Consider the following 22,158-nt stretch of genomic DNA (forward strand, 5'->3'; position numbering starts at 1 on the left):
CAAATTATGCTAGAATCTACATTAAAAATATTTTAGAAACCAATGTACCATTTAGAAAAAAATACTAATGCAATACTAATGCAATTTTATTTTAATGAATTATTATTGTTCAGGTGAGAGAGACACTCAAACATTTTCGGGAAGTGCAATTTCCCAGTTTGGCAGTACAGTTTTATGAGAGGCCAAAAAACAGTGAAACTAATAGCTAAATATACAATATAGGCAGGTATGTATTTTAAAGATCCAAAAGTTTGCATCTTAATATCTTTATTAGAGATGTCGCGAACATAACATTTTCTGTTCGCGAACGGCAAACGCGAATTTCCGCAAATGTTCGCAAACGGGCAAACCGGGCGAACCGCCATAGACTTCAATAGGCAGGCGAATTTTAAAACCCACAGGGACTCTTTCTGCCCACAATAGTGATGGGAAAGTTGTTTCAAGGGGACTAACACCTGGACTGTGGCATGCCGGAGGGGGATCCATGGCAAAACTCCCATGGAAAATTACAAAGTTGATGCAGAGTCTGGTTTTAATCCATAAAGGGCATAAATCACTTAACATTCCTAAATTGTTTGGAATAACGTGCTTTAAAACATCAGGTATGATGTTGTATCGATCAGGTAGTGTAAGGGTTACACCCGCTTCACAGTGACAGACCAAACTCCCCATTTAACACACAGCAAACAACCGCAAACAGTCCATTTGCACAACCGCAAACTCTCCATTTGCACAAGGTTGGATACCAAGCTAGCCATGTCTCGTTCCTTGTCCTCACTGATGTCATTGAAGGTCTCTTCCTCCATCCAGCCACGTACAACACCAAGGGTCCCCGAAAGGTGACAACAAGCCCCCTGGGATGCCTGCTGTGTTTGGTCTTCCACCTCCTCAAAGCCACCTTCCTCCTCTGACTCCTCTTCTTCAGACTCCACTCTCTGCGTTGCCTCTCTCTGCGTTATTATAAGGTGTGTTAAGTAGTACTATTCTTATCAGTTTAATCCCTGTTACGTCCCTTATCAGGGGACGTGTATATGGCATCGATTTTAGGAACCGGGAGATGGAAAAAGATGCTTGGTTGGTCCTCCCACTTCAAATTTGGAGCACTGCGCTTTTAATCTAATGTGCCACCAGATAGGAGTGGTGTGTTAAGTAGTACTATTCTTATCAGTTTAATCCCTGTTACATCCCCTATTAGGGGATGTGTATGGGATAGATTTTAGGAACCGGGAGATGGAAAAAGATGCTTGGTCAGTTATCAGTTTAATCCCTGTTACGTCCCCCTCATCAGGTCTTTTTTAGTCGAATGTATCGCCCACTGTCAGTCCCTTTGGGATCCATCCCTCATTCATCTTAATAAAGGTGAGGTAATCTAGACTTTTTTTACCTAGGCGACTTCTCTTCTCAGTGACAATACCTCCTGCTTGCCTGAAGGTCCTTTCTGACAAGACACTTGAAGCGGGGCAGGCCAGAAGTTCTATCGCAAATTGGGATAGCTCAGGCCACAGGTCAAGCCTGCACACCCAGTAGTCAAGGGGTTCATCGCTCCTCAGAGTGTCGATATCTGCAGTTAAGGCGAGGTAGTCTGCTACCTGTCGGTCGAGTCGTTCTCTGAGGGTGGACCCTGAAGGACTGTGGCGATGCGTAGGACTTAAAAAGCTCTGCATGTCCTCCATCAACAAAACGTCTGTAAAGCGTCCTGTCCTTGCTGGCGTGGTCGTGGGAGGAGAAGGATTACTTTCACCTCTTCCCCTGTTAGATTCCCGTTGTGCTGCGACATCACCCTTATACGCTGTGTAAAGCATAATTTTTAATTTATTTTGGAACTGCTGCATCCTTTCCGACTTGCGGTAATTCAGTAACATTTCAGGCACTTTCTGCTTATACCGGGGGTCTAGTAGCGTGGACACCCAGTACAGGTCATTCTCCTTCAGCCTTTTTATACGATTGTCCCTCAACAGGCACAACAGCATGAAAGACCCCATTTGCACAAGGTTGGATGCCGAGCTACTCATGTCCCGTTCCTCATCCTCAGTGATCTCACTGAAGGTATGTTCTTCCCCCCAGCCACGTACAACACCACGGGTACCAGATAGGTGACAACGAGCACCCTGGGATGCCTGTTGTGGTTGGTCTTCCTCCTCCTTCTCAAAGCCACATTCCTCCTCTGACTCCTCTTCCTCACAATCCTCTTCCAATGTTGCCGCAGGTCCAGCAAGCGATGCTGATAAGGCTGTTTCTGGTGGTGATGGTGAACACAACTCTTCCTCTTCACGCTCGTCTACGGCCTGATCCAGCACTCTTCACAGGGCATGCTCCAGGAAGAAAACAAATCGTATGATGTTGCTGATGGTGCCTTCGGTGCGACTGACTAGGTTTGTCACCTCCTCAAAAGGACGCATGAGCGTCCAGTAACATGGCAAAAAAATTCCTAGCTCCGCAGAGGCTGTCCTAGCACCCCGGTCATACAAATAGTCGTTAATGGCTTTTTCTTGTTGGAGCAGGCGGTCGAACATTAGGAGTGTTGAATTCCAATGTGTCGGGCTGTCGCAAATCAAGCGCCTCACTGGCATGTTGTTTTGCCGCTGGAACACCTCAGACTCCACCAGCTTGTACGGTAAATGCTGGCGGGCTAAGAGTTCAGACAAGCCAGCTGTCAGATGCCGGGCAAGGGGGTGACTTTGTGACATTGGCTTCTTACGCTCAAACATGTCCTTGACAGACACCTGACTGTGGGCAGATGAGCAGGAACTGCTCAAGGTGAGAGACGGAGTGGCGGATGGTTGATAAGGGGCAAGGAGGACAGCAGTGGTTGATGTGGCTGAAGATGCTGGACCAGGAGGAGGATGGCGGCTTTGAGTTTGTGTGCTGCTTGTACTCATGTGTTGATCCCATAGGCGTTTGTGATGTGCGATCATGTGCCTTTGCAAAGCAGTTGTACCTAGGTGGGTGATGGACTTCCCACGACTCAGTTTCTTTTGGCACAGGTTGCAAATGGCATCGCTGTTGTCAGAGGCAGACACACAAAAAAATGCCACACTTCTGAGCTCTGCAATGACGGCATTCTGGTGGTGGCAACAGCATGCGTTGATTGGCGTGCTGTCTGGCTGACCCCGGGTGCCGATGCATGCTGTCTGACTGTGCCACTAGCTCCTTGCGACGACCTCCCCATGCTTCCAACTCGTCTCCTCCTCCTCTCTGTCTCCCCATCTGAACTTTCCCCCTGTAACGGATCACCTGGCACCCCGACTGGGTACCTCCGTTAAAGGATGCTCTTAGCGCTTCCTGAGGACTCCAAGCACTCTGGCAGACACCACAATCACCGAATCGGAGAAGCATATAAATCCTCTCAAGCCTCTGAATGCTGTAGACAGTTGAATAGGAACCATACGAATAGGTTTGCACTCCTAGCAGTCAAACTGGAACAGCATGCAATAAATCCTCCCCCAATAATGAGACGACACTTCACTTTGAGGGTTAAACAGGAACTCTGGACTGGCTCATCCAGCCTGGCTTTTATTTCCATCTCACACATACAGGCCACACCCAGGGGGAGGCATAAAATGACCAATAGTATCACGGGTGCAACCCACACATCCCCTCCCCTTAGTGTGACACATAATCCCATTATGCATACAGTTTAAAATATACTTTTTACACAACTTTCATAACTCTAAAACCATACATCACATTCACATAAAAATACATATCCACAATCAATCCATTCAGGGGAACAACATATTAAAAAATGGCATGAATCCGACCAGGGGTTCAAAAGTTACTAAAAGTATCTTTTGTCCCTTACTAGCCGCATGGCAAACCGGTTTAGACAAGTTTTACATAGGCCTCTATCCTGGAGACAAAGAGGGAAGTAATCCAATTATCCAGGGCTAGAAGCAGACTCCATTAACCACATGGTTACAGAAAGACATAAAACACTTTAAAATACAGAAAGTTACTTTTTATCCATAACACACAGACATTTCACATATCCCCAGATAGCTGGGATCTGAGTGCACAAAACTACCGAATAGCGCGCAGACTCGGTTTAAACTGATCCTTTAAACCGAGTCTCAAAATATTATCTAACAAATAATCAATTCATTTGTTAAAACTATTTTATAATTTATAACAACAAATGGGAAATTTCCATATTTTTTTTAAATACACAAAAAACGTAACCGTTTTTTATAATCTGACAACAAACTAATACTATATAAGCAGAAGCACCAAAGTTGGAAAACTCTGCAATCGACCGAAATTTTGCAAGTCAACTTTCAGTTCACTACCACTAACTGTTTACTAAACACAGCTCTGGGAAGTTAAAAGTTGGAGCTTTCTTTGAAGAGTAATTTACAGCAGTATTCCTTCCTGAATCTGTTTTACAATATAAATCACCACTAACAAAGTTATTTACTAAAATGAGAATCACCAGTAATTAATAAAAATAAATTTTAAAAAATCATTATTTCTAATGATGGCAGGTAAATTTTTTGTCTGTCTATTACTTTAAGGGAACTTTTAATCCCCAAATTTGCAATAATTTTTATGAGATTAAAAGTTCCTTTATGTCGCTGTGATTTTTGTCAACCCTCTTTGGTGTTTTAAAAGATTCCAGTGCCGAGACCCCTTCGCTGGAACTGCCTGCTCTGCCTCCGTCTTTGTTAGCATGACTGCTGACTCCAACAATTTCATCCAATCTAATGCTCCCCTGGAGAAGCATTGGGGACGAGATGTGTATGTGCAGCAAAACGTTATGCTATGAGCAGCATTTCGTTGAAGAACTAAATTTGACTCAGTTGTCTTCAACAGAAAATTTAGAGGAAGAAACTTGGAGATAAGATTTTTCCTACAGCAGAAGAAATGATTCTTTACAGTGATAATAAGATCTTTAGATTTTGACTTCTCTGCATAACATGGTCGTTTTATTAGATTCTATACAGCAAGCATGTCAAACTTGCGGCCCGCAGGCCACATGCGGCTCACAATGAAATTATCTTTGTGTACTCCAGTGGCAACAAAAACGCTAAGCATTAGTCCACGCTGGCCACCAGATATGCTCATACAGTGTGAAGTCTTATTCGGCGGCTGGAGAAGAGCAGGGCTTGAGCTGGAGGATGTGTGGCTCATTTTAAGGTAGGGAAAGAAGGGCTTGGGGGACCTTCCTGTGTAGTGTGTTAAATTGGGGGGGGGAGGGGTGTATTCAATTGGGGGAGGTAGGGGGCAGTGTTTTCAATTGGGAGAGGGCAGTGTATTAGAGTGGTGGGAGGGGAGCAGTGCAATAAATTTGGGGGAGGGCAGTGTAATAAATTAGAATGTTGGATTAAGAGGCAGTGTATTAGATTGGGGATAGGGGGCAGTGTATTAGAGTGGAGGGAGAGGGGGGCAGGGCTGCGGGAGGCTGTGTATTAGAGGGGGCATTGTATTAGATTGGGGGAGTGTATTAGTTTGGGGGGGCAATGTATTAGAAGGGAGGGCAGTGTTTTAGAGCGAGGGGATGGGGCAATGTATAAGAGTGGAGGCAGGGCAGTGTATTAGATTTGGGGCAATGTATTGTATCTGTGGGCAGTGTATTGTATTTGGGAGCAGTGTATTAAATGGGGGCAGTGTACTAGAATGGGGGTGGGGACAGTGTATTAGATTAGGTATGCATGGAGGCGCTGAATGCTCCCCATGGAGAGGCTGACTGGCCAGTGTCAGTTAGGTGACTTTTTTTCTACTGTACGTTTTTAAATAAACCTTGGTTTTTTTTTGCGGCCCACATAAACATAAACCTTGTTTATTTGGCCCGAGTTTGACATGCTTGCTGTACAGATTTTTTTATTTTTTTTTTAAATGCTAAATGCTTTTTTTTTTTGAAAACTGGAATACTCAAAGACACAATAAATATTAAATGGGTTAACGGCTTGTTGATAAAAAGAGAAATCAGATTGCCATTTAGGAGCCAAGAAGAATTTATTTTCCTATTCCTAATTTTTTTGCATTGTTTTGGATCAACAGCGGTAATACAGATATGTGAAAGGTTGAACTTTATGGATTTCAGTCTCTAGTACGATGAAACTATGGAACTATGTAGTTCTTAAACTTTTCAAAAGTTGTTCATTTTCTCATCAAAGTTAGCAGCCCTGTATTAAACGTAACTATACCGAAATCAAATGTATCTTTTTTTTCTTCCGGCAGTTATAAACTAAACGATGAGTTCTGGTGACTTGCATGCATTGCAACATTTTAGGAAAATAGCTGAGCTGTGGAAATAATCAAGTTTGGATCCTTTCTAACTGTACTTTTTTTTGCATATTTTGGTTTAAAAGTACATTTGCAGCTCACACAAACCCATTAATCTAAATATTATGTGATATTAAACAAATCAGTGATACAGATTGAAATATCATGATTGGAGTTGTGGAGACATTTTCATAAAAGTAATCAAATATACATACATGCAAACATGCGCACACACAGCTTGCTAGACATAACACTTTTTATCTACCAAAATGGTGGTAGTGGTGCAGAAGCAAATTATCAATGTAAAGAACTGTTAATGAATATTTCTTAGTACAACTCCTGTTAGAGATATGTATGTCTCTGTACATGATTGCGCGTGTGTGTGTGTTTATATGAGCCTCTATATGTATTTGAGTGTGTGTGTGTATAAAAGTGTGTTTTTGTGGGTCTGTTTGTGTAAATTAATGTGTGTATGTATGATTATGTATGTTTGTCTTTGTTTTTTTATCTGGGTCTGTGTGAATGTATTAATGTATCTGTGATGTGTCCATGAATGTGTATATGAAGGTATGTGTATATGAATTTGTATATGAATGTCTGTGTGTACGTGTAATTTCCTTAACAAAAGAGTTTTGTGTGTGTGGTGCGGAGGGAGACACCCCAATTTTTTTTTTCTTGTGTCAAAATACATTTCCACCTGGGTGACATGTAACCTAGGTACGCCTCTGACTGAATGTCTCACCTATTTCCGATGAACAATGAACATGCAGCATAAGTACACATGCTCAGTAAAAGTAAAATAGACTGATAAGACTAATGCGCTAAATGAATAATCACAGACATGTACATTTGATTATCTCAAAAACATTATTTGAACTGTAGATCGCTCTGCATTCTTTTAAAATAACACTTACAATCATTTATCAAATACAGGGCACAATGGAACAGTCAGATTTCACAAGACAAAAGACAAGTAGAAATAGGACTTTTTGATAGTTTTCTGAGTCAGACACTACACCTTTTCTTTTCATCCTTTATCGCTTACAAAAGCTGCCAAATTTCCATTATACTACTTGACGTGATTAACAAATTTACTTTTAAAGGAAGGAAAAATTCAAATGTTCATTTAACAAAAAAAGTGATTAAAACACTCCCTAAATTTAATGTATAATAATCTAAAATCCTCCATGCCGAGCTATGTTTGAGTGTTACTCTCTAGGCTTTGAGCAACTTATATAGGTATATTGATTGTCAGAATTTTACTTTTCAGGTTATGCCCATGCTATACCAACTCTTAGCTATGCTGGTCCAGGATTTGTCTACATAATTAAATGAAATGTTTACCAAACACTGAGTTGTAGTGTAAGTCCTACCATTGGGAGGTATGAACTTGGGAGAAGGAGTGGGTGAGCTTAAATGTCTTGCCAGTAACACCACTGGCAACACCCAAAATGGTCAGTCCCTCTTTGACTGCCATACTCAGGGCGCTGCGAAAACACTCCATGCGCCCTTAGCATAGCACAAGTGCTGCTTTTGCTGGGGACAGTTCTCTCCATCCACCCACAGGGTACGGGGATCTTGCCCACTATTCTTTAGAGTGAGAACCTTGGGCCACACAATAGAGGGAGACAAGGTCACACAGAAACATTTGGAGCCTCAGTGCACTGCAGCTTAGGTGGGACTATTTAAGACGAGAGAGAGGGGGTTGGACGACCACGAGCATGAGTGGAGATTTGTCCTTTCATTTGCAACGCTGTGTGCGGGACAATCCGCTTGCTGGATATCACTATAAATGAGTGGTGAGATGAATGGTGACTCACAAGAGCCAGACCACTGCCAGATTAGGTATAATTAATTACTGAAGTGGAGAGAGAAGGAGGATATTGGAGCCTGGATTAGAAACAGTGAGTGCCCTGGAGAAGAATCAGAGGCACTGCTACTTATGATTTGTATATGTATGCATTTGTGTGTATGTCAGTATTGTGTATCTGTGTCAGTATGTATGTTTCACTGATTATGATTTTTGTGAATACATCTCAGCATTCAGACATCAACACTGCACACAAATATACCCTTGCCTTCAAATGCCAACACTACATACAAATATATCTGTACATTCACACACTTATTCCATACTAAAACATGCTTACTCTGAAACACACTATTCACAAATACAACCCTTCAAGGATGGGCAAATAGTGGATCCCTAACTGCGCATACATTGTGGGAGTTGTACAACAGTTGCCAATCTACCTTAAGGCCACCGTTGCACTTAAGGGAGGCCCTCTTTACATTAGCTGTCTGTAATTGGCATGTCTGATTTTCAACATGGCAGGGAAGCGTCTGTAATGCTATAAACAGCCAGTAGTGGCCAGTAGTGGCCAGCAGTACATTCCTTACTCCTCTCTACTATTTTAACAAGGAAATCCATCTGCTTGTATCAGGATTGATATTAGTATAGGGTTTCCTTATTTATTACTGGCATTTATAAAGTGCCAACATATTCTGCAGCTAATGCAAATGGGAAAAAGACAAACACAATAAGAACAGACCGATACAAAAGGAAGAGGACTCTGTCCATAATCTTACAGTCAAGGTTAGGAAACCTTAGATAACGGGTTACTTTACTTTAGGATTTAGTTTAGTGTTAGGATAGGTTTAGGGTGAGAGTAGAGGATTGTGTATTTATTTATCATTGCCATTTACACAGCGCCAACAGATTCCATAACGCTTAACAATATTATGAGACAGGGGATTTAACTATAAATAGGATAATTACAAGAAAACTTACAGGAACAATAGGTTGGAAAGGACCCTGCTCAAACAAGCTTACAGTCTATAGGAGGTAAGGTATAATACACATTAGGACAGGAAATAGCAATCAAATAAGGTGGGAGTTAAGCAGAGCTGGAGGAGAGAGTAGAGTGCTGAAATTTAGGGGAAAGAAAGAGACAGGTGTGTAAGGTAGAGGTTACTCCGGGAGGTCATTAGCTTTCCTAAAGAGATGGGTTTTAAGGCACTTCTTAAACAATTGAAGACTAGGGGATAGTCTGATGGTGGTAGGCAGGCTATTCCACAGGAAGGGAGCCGCCCCCGAAAAGTCCTGTAAACGTGAGGACAGGAAGAGGTCATGGGCAGAGCTGAGAGACCGAGAAGGAGCATACCTATGGACCTGTGATGAGATATAAGAGGGGCTAGAATTTTCAATGCTTTATAGGTATGGGTTAGTACTTTGAATTGACGCCCATAGGATACAGGAATCCAATGTAAGGACTGACAGAGGGGTGAGGTGTGAAAGGACCGACTAGAGAGGAAAATCAGTCTGGCGGCAGAATTCATTACAGACTGTAGTGGGGCAATACGCTTTTGGCAAGATCAATTCGGAGAGGGTTACAATAATCCATGCGGGGAATTATTAGAGCATGGACAAGCTCCTTCCCCATCTTCCCCATCTTGTGTAAGAAAGGGGAAGATGCGGGCTATGTTTTTAAGATGGGATTTGGCAACATAATAGATGTGAGGCTCAAAGGTGAGGCAAGAATCAAATATGACGCGGGGAGGAGGTTTCATTAGAAAAGGAGAAACTGAATGAGCATTGGGAGAGATAAGAGGAAAACCATGAGAGGACTAAGTCACAGAGACTGAGTGATTGAAGAGTTTGAAGAAGGAGAGCATGATCAACAGTGTCAAAGGCAGCAGAGAGGTCAAGAAGAATTAGTATGGAATAGTGGCCATTGGATTTAGCTGCAATTAGGTCGTTAGAGGGTAGTAGATACGCCGCACCAGTAATAAAGAGCAAAGTAGATAAAAATAATAATAATATAGTCTAAGTGATTAAAAGTCCAGTAGTAGAGTTCAAGAATGTCTTTTGAGGGACTGTATGTAGAAGCCAACGGAAATGTATAATATGGGATAACAGCTCCGTAAGTTGAAAATGTTCTTACACTCCGCATGTGGAAATAAAAGAGACAACTAATGGTACAGTATATTCAACAATCAGGTGTTATTCTGGTAAAAGTATTATATGATCCTATTCACGTTTTATAGAGCTAATGGACTAGCTCTAGCATGAAGTGCCTACAGTGGTATAATCCCCACTTATAGGATCTTGTCTGAGGGAAGGTTGTATGAATTAAAAAGGAACAGCAATAGTGTTCTCTATTTAAAATCAGGAAAGCAGAAAATAAAATATAAAGTGGCTATTCACATTTACACGAGCAGCAGAGGCGGCTCTCTAATTAGGCGGTTTAGGCGGCCGCCTAAGGCCTCGCGCTGGCGGGGGCCTCGCGGCTGCCTAAACCGCCTGTTGGCAGAGTGTGTCAGGTCCTCGGGCAGTGACCGAGGACCTGACACCAGGAGGGGGCCCGGCGGCTTGCCCGGTATGCCGCTGGGTGCGAGGCCCCTCCTGGCTGCCCGGCCAGCCACCGCAGACACTGGTCTGCAGCTCCGCAGTGTGTAGAGCTGCAGACCATGTGATTCGCGAGAATTGGCCAATCAGAGCGTTGCCGCGGGTTACCACGGCAACGCTCTGAAATCTCACGAGATTACACAGTCTGCAGCTCTGAGGAGCTGCAGACCGTGAGCAGTGGCCACGGACCACCAGGGAGCCCACTGGACCACCAGGGAAAGGTAGGCTCTCCCTCCCCATCATCCCCCACCCCCCTCAGGCTCACCCCCACCACCCTCAGCCTCACCCCCACTACCACCATCACCCCCCACCACCATCACCCCCACCACCCTCAGCCTCACCCCCACCACCCCTCCTCAGCCTCACCCCCACCACCCCTCCCCACCCTCACCATCACCCCCACCACCCTCAGGCTCACCCCCCACCACCACCATCACCCCCACCACCCTCAGCCTCACCCCCACCACCACCATCATCCCCCACCACCCTCAGCTTCACCCCCCACAACCATCACCCCCCACCATCCTCAGCCTCACCACCCACCACCACCATCACCCCCCACCACCCTCAGCCTTACTCCCCACCACCATCACCCTCAGATTCACCCCCCACCCCCATCACCCCCACCACCCTCAGCCTCACCCCCACCACCATCACCCCTCCTCAGCCTCACCCCCACCACCATCACCCCTCCCCACCCTCACCATCACCCCCCACCACCCTCAGCCTCACCCCCCACCACCATCACCCACCATCAGCCTCACCACCATCACCCCCCACCACCCTCAGCTTCACCCCCACCACCATCACCCCTCCCCACCCTCAGCCTCACCCCCACCACCCTCACCATTACCCCTTCACCCTCACCCCCACCACCCTCAGCCTCACCATCCCCCATAAACCCCCGCCACCCTCAGCCTCACCTCCCACCACCCTCAGCATCACCCCTCACCACCCTCAGCTTCACCACCCACCATCACCCTCAACATCACCCCCCTCAGCCTCACCCCCCACCACCCTCAGCATCACCACCCTCAGCATCGCCCCTCACCACCCTCAGCATCGCCCCTCACCACCCTCAGCATTACCCCCCACCACCCTCATCATCACCACCCTCAGCCTCCCCCACTCACATTACCCCCCACTCTCACATTACCCCCCCACTCTCACATTACCCCCCACTCTCACATTAGCCCCCCACTCTCACATTAGCCCCCCACTCTCACATTAGCCCCCCCCCACTCTCACATTAGCCCCCCCACTCTCACATTAGCCCCCCACTCTCACATTAGCCCCCCACTCTCGCATTACCCCCTCTCACTCTCACATTACCCCCTCTCACTCTCGCATTACCCCCTCTCACTCTCGCATTACCCCCTCTCACTCTCGCATTACCCCCTCTCACTCTCGCATTACCCCCTCTCACTCTCGCATTACCCCCTCTCACTCTCACATTACTCCCTCTCACATTACCATCACCCCCCGCTCCCTCTCACATTACCATCACCCCCCTGCTCCCTTTCACCATCACCCCCACTCCCTCTCACCATCACACTCCCCGCTCCCTCTCACCATCACACCCCCTGCTCCCTCTCACCATCACACCCCCCGCTCCCTCTCACCATCAGCTACCCCATACACATAGGGTCTCAGACAAAAATGCAAACATGCTCACAGAGACATACATTCGCACACACAAGGATACTCTCTGTCAGACACACTCTCAGGCACATACACAGGTAGACAGTGCATCAATGTGTATATGTGACACTTTTTTGTTAGTGGGGCCTCATCTTTGTGTTTCGCCAAAGGCCTCATAAAGTCTAGAGCCGCCTCTGACGAGCAGGCAGACTGCTCAGTGTATAGGGCTTGAATGGTATAATCCCCACTTTGGATTTTTTGGAATAATGTCTCACTGGAACAGGATAAAACTCAGAAGCCAGGTAAAATAGGTAAAAAAAAAAAAATATATATATATATATATTTAAAAAAAAAGTTAAATGGCAACTCACAGTGAAGAAGTGACAAAAATACCTTTAATAAAATACAATGCAGTTTAAAATGTCCACAACACGTTTTGTCAGCAGGCTTTTTCAAGTGGAAATGCAGAGAACATAACCTGGCAGGTCTGGGTTTATAAAGGGAGTGAAACAGCTGGTGTGTTTTACAAACGGTGCCAAAATGACGTCATAATTGCTTAACTGATGATTGAAAATAAAGTTAAAAATTCATATAGCAAGAAACAGTAAAATGTAGACAATACAGATAAATATGTGTTAGTGAAAAACAAGGGTAACAAAGAAAGTAAGATTAGACCGAATTTTGGTCATGTGATTGGCGGCCATTTTTTTTAGCCTCATGGGGGTTGTAATATGGCCAGTGATATCATCATTATGATGAAATAGGTGGACATGAACGCTTAGGTGGGGCGTCATAAGAGGGAGTGAGTGATAGGTAGAGGGTGAACAGGTCGCGTGATCGGCGGCCATAGAAGCCGGGCATTGTGGGGGTTGTAGTATGGCCATCTTCAGTGGCAAGGGGAGTATATTAAGCGTTACTTAATGGCATGACCCACCTATGGTGGATGAGAATAATCTCAGATGGGAGGGCTTGTTGTAATAGTGTGAACTAAGATTATGAATTACCATGGGATACGGAGGTGTGGCCTAGTGACGCGAGTCACTTAGGGAAGGGAGTGGGGAGGGGAGGAAAGAAAAATAAATATATATATATAAAAAAGGAAGCTTATTAATGGAAGTAAACTTATAGAATAGGAATTTTGGGCACCCTATATTCAAATAAAATAAGAAAACAATGCCTAAAACAATTAAATGCAATAACATAAGTAAATAGTAAGAGGCATAACAGTTTGAAATAAATATAAAGGTAGAGTCTTAAGATAAAAACATAGGTAATATAAAATTATAAAATTACAGACATTATGTTCCAATTATTATGAAAAAAAGATTAAGATTATTAAAGAAAATTAAAAAGATCATAATCGACATTAAGACCATCTAGTTCTAGAGTTTTTAAAAGGAATACCCAGTTCATTTCATTTTTGCCTAAAAGTTTTTTTAAATCACCACCTCTCCATGGGTTTTTACATTTTTTAATACCAATGCATTTAAAGTATTTTGGATTTTTGTTGTGTATAATAAAATGTTTTGATACAGAATGGTTGATAAATCCTTTGCTGATGTTGCAGCAATGTTCTGCTAGTCATATTTTTAGGCATCTGGATGTCATACCCACATATTGGAGACCACATGGGCACTCTAGAAGGGCACTCTAGAACCTCTTAATGAGACCAGGGCTGGAATATGATGTCATATTCCAGCCCCAGTCTCACTAAGCAGCGCGCGGGGGGAGCAGAGCAGGGACATCACAGTTGCCTCACCACCAGCAACAATATGCGCATCCACGACCACTCAGCATGCCACCCTCCTCCACAATCCCCCAAGTTGCCATTCGCCTGCATGATCCCCATGCATGCCGCCCACTGGGCCCCAGGTACTAAATCAAGCAATAATGTGAAAGTGTATGTCTGTCAGTGTGAGTGTATGTCTATCAATGGGAGTGTACGTCTGTCATAGTGTGTGGGTCTGTCATGGTGTGTGTATGTCTGCCCGTCTATCATGGTGTGTGTGTGTGTGTGTCTGTCATGGTGTGCGTGTGTCTGTGAAATGGTGTGTATGTCTGTCTGTCATGATTTGTGTGTTGAGGTGACCAGACCCCTTACATTCGCAAAGTAATGGTGTTTTTACTCACCTTTTTTCCCACGCCGTGCTGGTCTCCCCTTGACTGGCCTTGCCTCCATGGCTGAGATTATCAAGCTTGATTATCTCAGCCAAACCAATGTTTTGCCATAGGATTGGCTGCAAAAATGCTGCACCAATCAGCATCTCCTCATAGAGATGCATCTCTATGGGGAACGTTCAGCGCCTCCATACAGAGCGTGGAGATGCTGAATGTAGGGGAAGTCCACACATTTGGGGGGGTGCCATTACTGCCAGCCACCCTTATAGACCGGGCAGTATTATTTAGTTATGAGGAGGAGGAGCGAGGAGGTGCACAGCGGCACGTAACCCCATGCTGCCACCGTGCTCCACCTGTCCGTGTCCCCCCCCGCGGTATGTGCTATGTGCGGCACTGTGGCAGAAGGGCCCTGAAGCTGGAGCAGCAGTAAGCAGTAAAGCTGCGAGTGTCTGCTTGCTAATTTTGTGGGGGTGGGGGGGGGGTTAAATGGATATTACTGGCAGGGCTTTTTGTGAAGAAGAGTTGTATTGTTTTTTTTTTTTTTTTTAAAGAAGTGGGGGTTCATGGATCTTTTGTGAATGGGGAGATCCATTTTTTGGGGAAGGGGAGATGCGTGTTTTTTTGTGGAGAAGGGGGGTGCATGGTTTTTTTTGTGAAGAAATGGGGTGCATGGGATTTTTTGTGAAGAAAGGGGGTGCCTTGTTTTTTTGTGTAGGGGTGCATGGACTTTTTTGTGAAGAAGGGGCTGCATGGGTTTTTTTTGTAAAGAAGGGGTGCATGGGGCTTTTGTGAAGAAGGGGGATGCTGGGGTTTTTGTAGGGGGGGGCAGATGTTTTGTAGAAGGGGGTACATGGGGTTTTGTGTGAAGAAGGGGGGCGCATGGGTTTTTGTGAAGAAGGGGGGTGTGTGGGGTTTTTGTGAAGAAGGGTGTGCTGGGGTTTTTGTAGAGGGGGCAGAGGTTTTGTAGAAGGTGGTGCATGGAGGTTTTTGTCAAGAAGGGGGGTGCATGGGGTTTTTGTGAAGAAGGGTGGTGCTGGGGTTTTTGTAGAGGGGGCAGACATTTTGTAGAAGAGTGTACATGGGGTTTTGTGTGAAGAATAGGGGGTGCATGGGTTTTTTTGTGAAGAAGGAGGTGCATGGTTTTTTGTTAAGAAGGGGGGTGCATGGGGTTTTTGTAGAGGGGCAGATGTTTTGTAGAAGGGGGTATATGGGGTCTTGTGTGAAGAAGGGGGGTGCATGTTTTTTTTTACTGAAGTAATGTTTTTTTGTGATGAAGGAGGGTGCATGTTTTTTTTTGTGAAGAAGGGGGAGTGCATTGGTTTTGAAGGGCTACAGGGGTTTTGTAATAGGGGGACAAGATTTTGTAGAAGTGGGGGGTCAGGGGGTTTTGTAGAAGTTGGGGGCAGGGGGTTTTGTGAAAGGGAACTGGACATGGGTTTTGTAACAGTAGGGGGCACAGGTTTTTGTGAAGAGGGACTTGGCAGGGTTTTTGTGAAGGAGGGGTGCAGGTTTTTTTTAGAAGAGGGCAAGGGTTTTGTATTTCAAGGTTTATATTCTTGAACATGTTAAAAACAAAATTGTGGGTGTTTTTTGCATTTTAAAGTGGGTTGGGGGAATTGGAGGGGGTGCCAAATTCAGGATCCGCCCGGGTGCCAAATGCGCTCCGTGTGCCCCTGTGTGTCAGTGTGTGTGTGTATCTCTACGTGCATCAGTGTGTATCTGTGCTTCTGTATGTGTGTCATTGTTTGTATCTGTGTGTCTGTATATCTATATGTGTGTCAGTGTGCGTGTCTGTGTATCTGTATGTGTGTCAGTGTGTGTATCAATGAGTCTGTGCAACTCAATGTGTGTCAGTGTTTGCATCTGTATTTGTATGTAGGGAAATGTGTGTGTGTCTGTACATCTGTATGTGTCAATATGTGTATCTGTGGGTCTATCTGTATGTCTGTATATATGTGTGTGTCAGTGTGTATCTGTATGTGTCAGTGTGTGTGTATCTGTGTGCATTAGTGTGTGTGTGTATCTGTGTGTGTGTTTCTGTATGTGTGTCAGTGTGTATCTGTATATGTGTGTGTGTGTATCTGTGTGTCTGTACATCTGTATGTGTGTCATTGTTTGCATCTGTGTCTGCGTAGCTGCATGTATGGAAGTGTGTGTATGTGTGTGCCTGTACATCTGTATGTTTCAGTGTGTGTATCTGTATGTGCTCCACTGTTTGTATCTGTATCTGTGTGTGTTTCAGTGTTTGTATCTGCATGTGCCAGTATGTGTATTAGTGTGTCTTAGCAACTGGATGTGTGTCTGTGCACCTGTATGTGTGTCAGTGATTGCATATGTGTGTCTGTGTATCTACATCTCTCATTGTGTTTGTCTATGTATCTGCATGTGTGTCAGTGTGAGTATCTGTGTATCGGAATGTGTCAATGTGTGTAACCGTGTCTGTATCTGTATGTGTCAGTATTTGTATCTTTGTATCCTCATGTGTGTTGGTGTGTGTATTAGTGTGTCTGTGCAACTGTATGTCTGTCAGTATTTGGATCTATGTATCTGCATTTGTATCGGTGTGTCTGTGCATCTGCATGTGTATCAGTGTGTCTGTGCATCTGCATGCATATCAGTGTTTGTATCTGTACATCTGTATGTGTGCCAGTGTGTGTATCTGTGTGTCTATACATCTGTATTTGTATCAGTGTTTGTATTTGTGTGTCTATACATCTGTATGTATGTCAATGTGTATGTACAACTGTATGCATGTCAGTGTTTGCATCTGTGTCTGTGTTTTGCATGTGTGGCAGTGTGTATCTGTGTGTCTGTACATATGTATGTGTCAGCATGTGTATCTGTAGCTGCATGTGTATTAGTGTCTGTGCAACTGTATGTGTGTCTGTGCATTTGCATGTGTTTCAGTGTTTGTATCTGTGTGTCTGTGTTCCTACATGTATGCCTGTATTTGCATGTGTGTCAGTGTTTGTATCTGTGTGTCTATGTATCTGCATGTGTGTCAGTGTTTGTGTATCTGTATCTGTGTGAGTGTGTCATTGGTTGTATCTGTACAACTGTATGTGTGTCAGAGTATGCACCAGTGTGTTTGTGTATCTGCATGTGTTTGTATATGTGTATCTGCATGTGCTTCAGTGTTTGTATCTGTGTGGCTGTGTGGCAGTGTTTGTATCTGTGTGTCTGTACATCTGTATGTGTGGCAGTTGATGCATCTGTATGTGAGTCTGTGTGTGTATCTGCATGTGTGTTAACGTTTGTATCTGTATGTGTGGCAGTGTTTGCATTTCTATGTGTGTCTGTATCTGTATGTGTGGCAGTGTTTGTATTTGTATGTGTGTCAGGATATGTATCAGTGTGTCTGTGCAACTGTATGTGTGGCAGTGTTTGAATCTGTGTATCTGTATGTGTGGCAGTGTTTGAATCTGTATCTGCACATATGTCAGTGTGTGTATCAGTGTTTGCATCTGTGTACCTGCATGTTTGTCAGTATGTGTATCAGTGTGTCTGTGCATCTGTATGTGTCAGTGTTTGTATCTGTGTGTCTATGTATCTGCATATGTGTGAGTGTTTGTATCTGTATCTCTGTATCTGTGTGAGTGTCATTGCTTGGATCTGTGTGTCTGTACATAAGTATGTGTGTCAATGTGTATCTGTGCAACTGTATGTGTCTGTGCTTGTATCTATGTACCTGTCCATCAGTATAATTGTTTGTATCTATGTCTTTGTGTGGTTTTCTGTATATGTATTTGCATGTGTGTCAGTGTGTGTATCTGTATCTATGTGAGTGTGTCATATCTTGGATTTGTGTGTCTGTACATCTGTATTTGTATCGGTGTGTGTATCAGTGCCTTTGTGTGATTTTGTGTTACTGTATCTGTATCGGTGTTTGTATCTGTGTATCTGCACATGTGTCAGTGTACATGTCTGTGAATCTGCATTTGTGTTAGTGTGTCTATCTGCACAGTGAGAAGCAGGGGAAGCCTGGAGAAGCAGGGAGAGCCTGGGGCAGAGGAGGAGCAGGAAAAGCCTGGGGCAGAGGAGGAGCAGGGAGACCCTGTGACAGAGGAGAAGCAGAGGGAGCCTGGGGCAGAGGAGAAACAGAGGGGGCATGGGGCAGAGGAGAAGCAGAGGGAGCCTGGGGCAGAGGAGAAACAGTGGGGGCATGGGGCAGAGGAGAAGCAGAGGGAGACTGCGGCAGAAAAACAGGGGAATCTGGGGAGGAGAAAAGCATAAAAATTTAAAATAACAGCAACTATATTAATAACAAACATTTTGCTAATATGAGGGATACAATTTATGGAAATGGGCTGCCAAGGGGTACTCAATTAAAAAAAGGTTGGTAACCACTGCTCTAGATCAACATGTAGTTAACTCCTTAAAGACACATCTTCAGAAGTAAAAGACAAGTATGGCAGAAAATGTCTGTAATTTGTCCTTAAGGGGTTAACATAAGATATATTCTATTATTCTGAAACATATTTCAATCTATAATCTATATTAGAGTATCCGACAGCTAAGACTGTTAAAATCACAACTAACAGAAAACAAAAAGGGATTCTGTCAGGAAGTGGGCTTAGTGTGACATTCATAAACCTTCAGGGCAGAAATCCTAAAAAGGAAACATATTGGAATGATTTTACAAGCTGGAGGGTAATTAACTAAATTGCAGAGAAATTAAAAGTGGTTAAAATCTTCAATCAGATGAAATTGAACCATGGAAAAAGACAAATGAATAATATGACTAAGAAAACAAAAAAGTAAAACTAACTAAAAATGATTAGCTTGGTGATGACAGGTAACAGCTTAAAAAAAAAGCTTGTATAAAACCACACTGAAATTGGTACTTCGAAGTACATAATGTTTTGTAATTTATGGAAATTAGCTAATACCTTGCTGAAATAACTTCTGAGAATCATATTGTGATAATTTTATATATATAAAATAACCAGCACAACTGAGTTTAATTTCCACATCATTTGTTCAAATCATTTATTCATTTATTTTTTAATATTAAAGAGACACTATAGTTACCAAAACAACTTTAGCGTAATGAAGCATTTTTGGTGTGTATATTATGCCCCTGCAGTCTCACTGCTCACTTCTCTGCCATTTAGGGATTAAATCATTTGGTTTATGCAGTCCTTGCCACACCTCCCTGCAAGTAACATACACAGCCTTCATAACTACTTCCTGTAAAGTGAGATCTAATATTTATACCTAATTTATTGCACAGTATGTTTTTTTTTATTTATTTTAATAGTTTTAACAATGTGATGAACAATAATAATGACACTTAAAAATGTTTCAATATTATATAAACAAAAATAAAACTGGGGAATAATGATACAAAATAATCATCTGGAAATATATGTATAATATCTTCATTATTATGGTGCAAAATTTTATAAATGTTTATAATACCTTAAATATATGTAACTGGTCAAGTGGGATCATGAGTGTAAATTATACCTCCGTCTGACATACTTTTCCCAAATAACCCACTCGTGTTGTAAATAACTAATCGTATCAGATGGTGGTCTGAAAGGAAGTTCACACTTCATATTTTTAAACAGCAAATGAAGCATTTTTAATGTCTGGAATATTAGGAGATTTCCATTGACGTGGAATAACTATGGTGGCTGAAATTAAAAGATGTCCTAACATATTATGTTTGTATTTAAGCAATTTGTCTGGAATTTTCTTAAATAAATAAAGTTCTGGACTTAAAGGGAATCTCCAGTGCCAGGAAAACGATCCGTTTTCCTGGCACTGGAGGTTCCCTCTCCCTCCCACCCACCAATCCCCGGTTACTGAAGGGGTAAAAACCCCTTCAGTCACTTACCTGAGGCAGTGGCGATGTCCCTCGCCGCTGTCTCCTCCTCCGCGCCACTCCTCCTCCTCCTCTCCTCTGATTCCGCCCACCGGCCAAGGATACCTATTGCGCATGTGCGGCAATGCCATGCATGCGCATTATGTCTCCCCATAGGAAAGCATTGAAAAATAATTTAAATGTTTTCCTATGGGTAAATGAGCGATGCTGGAGGTCCTCACACAGCGTGAGGACGTCCAGCAACGCTCTAGCACAGGTTTCCTGTGCTGTGAAGGAGGAAGTGACCTCTAGTGGCTGTCTAGTATACAGCCACTAGAGGTGGAGTTAACCCTGCAAGGTAATTATTGCAGTTTATAGAAAACTGCAATAATTACACTTACAGGGTAAGGAGTAGTGGGAGTTGGCACCCAGACCACTCCAATGGGCAGAAGTGGTCTGGGTGCCTGGAGTGTCCCTTTAAGGAATCATTGATAGACTTAACTGAATAATGAATGGAATCCCAATAAGATGTTACTTTAAGGCATGGCCACAACACATGACACAAGAAGCCAACCCGGCCACACCCCCTCCAGCACGCGTTGGTATGTGTCAGTCCTAGCTTTAGTGTGTATTTTAGAATTTCATATCTACTGCATTGTTAATAGCTCGCTAGACCTTGCAGGAGCTTCCTGTGTGTGATTAAAGTTAAATTTACAGAAAAGGAGAGGAGAAACAACTACTTCGAAGTAAGTTAACATCTGATTGGAAATAAAACTCTTTTCATTTGATCTATACACCAAAATTTCTTTATTAAGCAAAAATTGTTTTAGTGACTATAGTGTCCCTTTAAACACTCCACCTGTAAATTTGTGAACCATATAAAATACTGGAGAGAATTAGTACTTGGGTCTATGCATTTGAATAGTTTTTCTTCAATCAATTCATTGTATGCATTGCATTCAATAAAGAAAACTTGACCGGGGTAGTAGAGCTCTAAAAGTATATGCATGAGTATTTCCATATATCATGGTTATTACTCTGAATTTGTACTGCTGATCTATACCTCAGTCAGAAAACCCCTATAGAGGGAAATAGGATACTTAGACCTTAAGGTAACGACTCACACAACTGCAATCAGGCATCCATCAGACTGTGAGAGACAATGATGTGTTCAGGGACCCAAAAACATTATGGAGCCCAGGTCCAGTTGAACAATTATACAGCAAATGAGAACCAGGCCTGCCAAGAGGGCTGAGTAAACTGGGGGCCAAACACGGCTTTTTAAGATGTTATAATATAGAGGTGGCCCTAAATAAATTTTGCTGTCATATGACACGCTGCCTTTCCACTATTACCAATTATAGGTGAGAACAAAGAGCAGCACAGAAATGGTAAACAGAAATATTTCATATTGGCCTTCAGTAGCCACACATGAGAGGGGGTCTTGGCCATTTGTTTAGTAAAGAGCTACACAATTTCAGATGGCAGTAATCAACACAATATATACAGAAATATATAATGAATTATTCATCTCAAGAGCTGACTACATTGTGCATGACACAGATTGTACATTATAAAGATTGATATACTCTACTGGCAAAATTAAATTAACTACAATAATAAAAAAATTATTATCCTACAAGCCAGAGCCTCAGGGATCTAAATGTAGAAAGCTGTTTAGCCAGTAATTGGTAGATGCTGCATACCTCCCAAGTGCCCCTGTTTAGGCGGGACAGCTTCTAATTTGGGACCAATTCCCTCTGTCTCACTGCCCATCTATCCTAATATCCCTTTTTTCCAGGACTTTTATATTGTAGGTGTGTGACTGTATAACAGAGTTCTTCTGCAATTATTCTCATAGTAAGTGTCTTTAACCCCTTAAGGACACATGACATGCGTGACATGTCATGATTCCCTTTTATTCCAGAAGTTTGCTCCTGGAGGGGTTAAACTACAAAAC

General features: G+C 43.3%; 1 protein-coding gene across 2 annotated transcripts in view; it reads right to left on the reverse strand.

Moving 5' to 3' along the window:
• BMPR1B (bone morphogenetic protein receptor type 1B) overlaps positions 1-22,158 on the reverse strand; it is a 407,993-nt gene that overhangs the window by 340,301 nt on the left and 45,534 nt on the right. The window lies entirely within an intron of this gene.

Source organism: Pelobates fuscus, chromosome 6 (assembly GCF_036172605.1).
Source record: "Pelobates fuscus isolate aPelFus1 chromosome 6, aPelFus1.pri, whole genome shotgun sequence".
Lineage (NCBI taxonomy): Eukaryota > Metazoa > Chordata > Amphibia > Anura > Pelobatidae > Pelobates > Pelobates fuscus.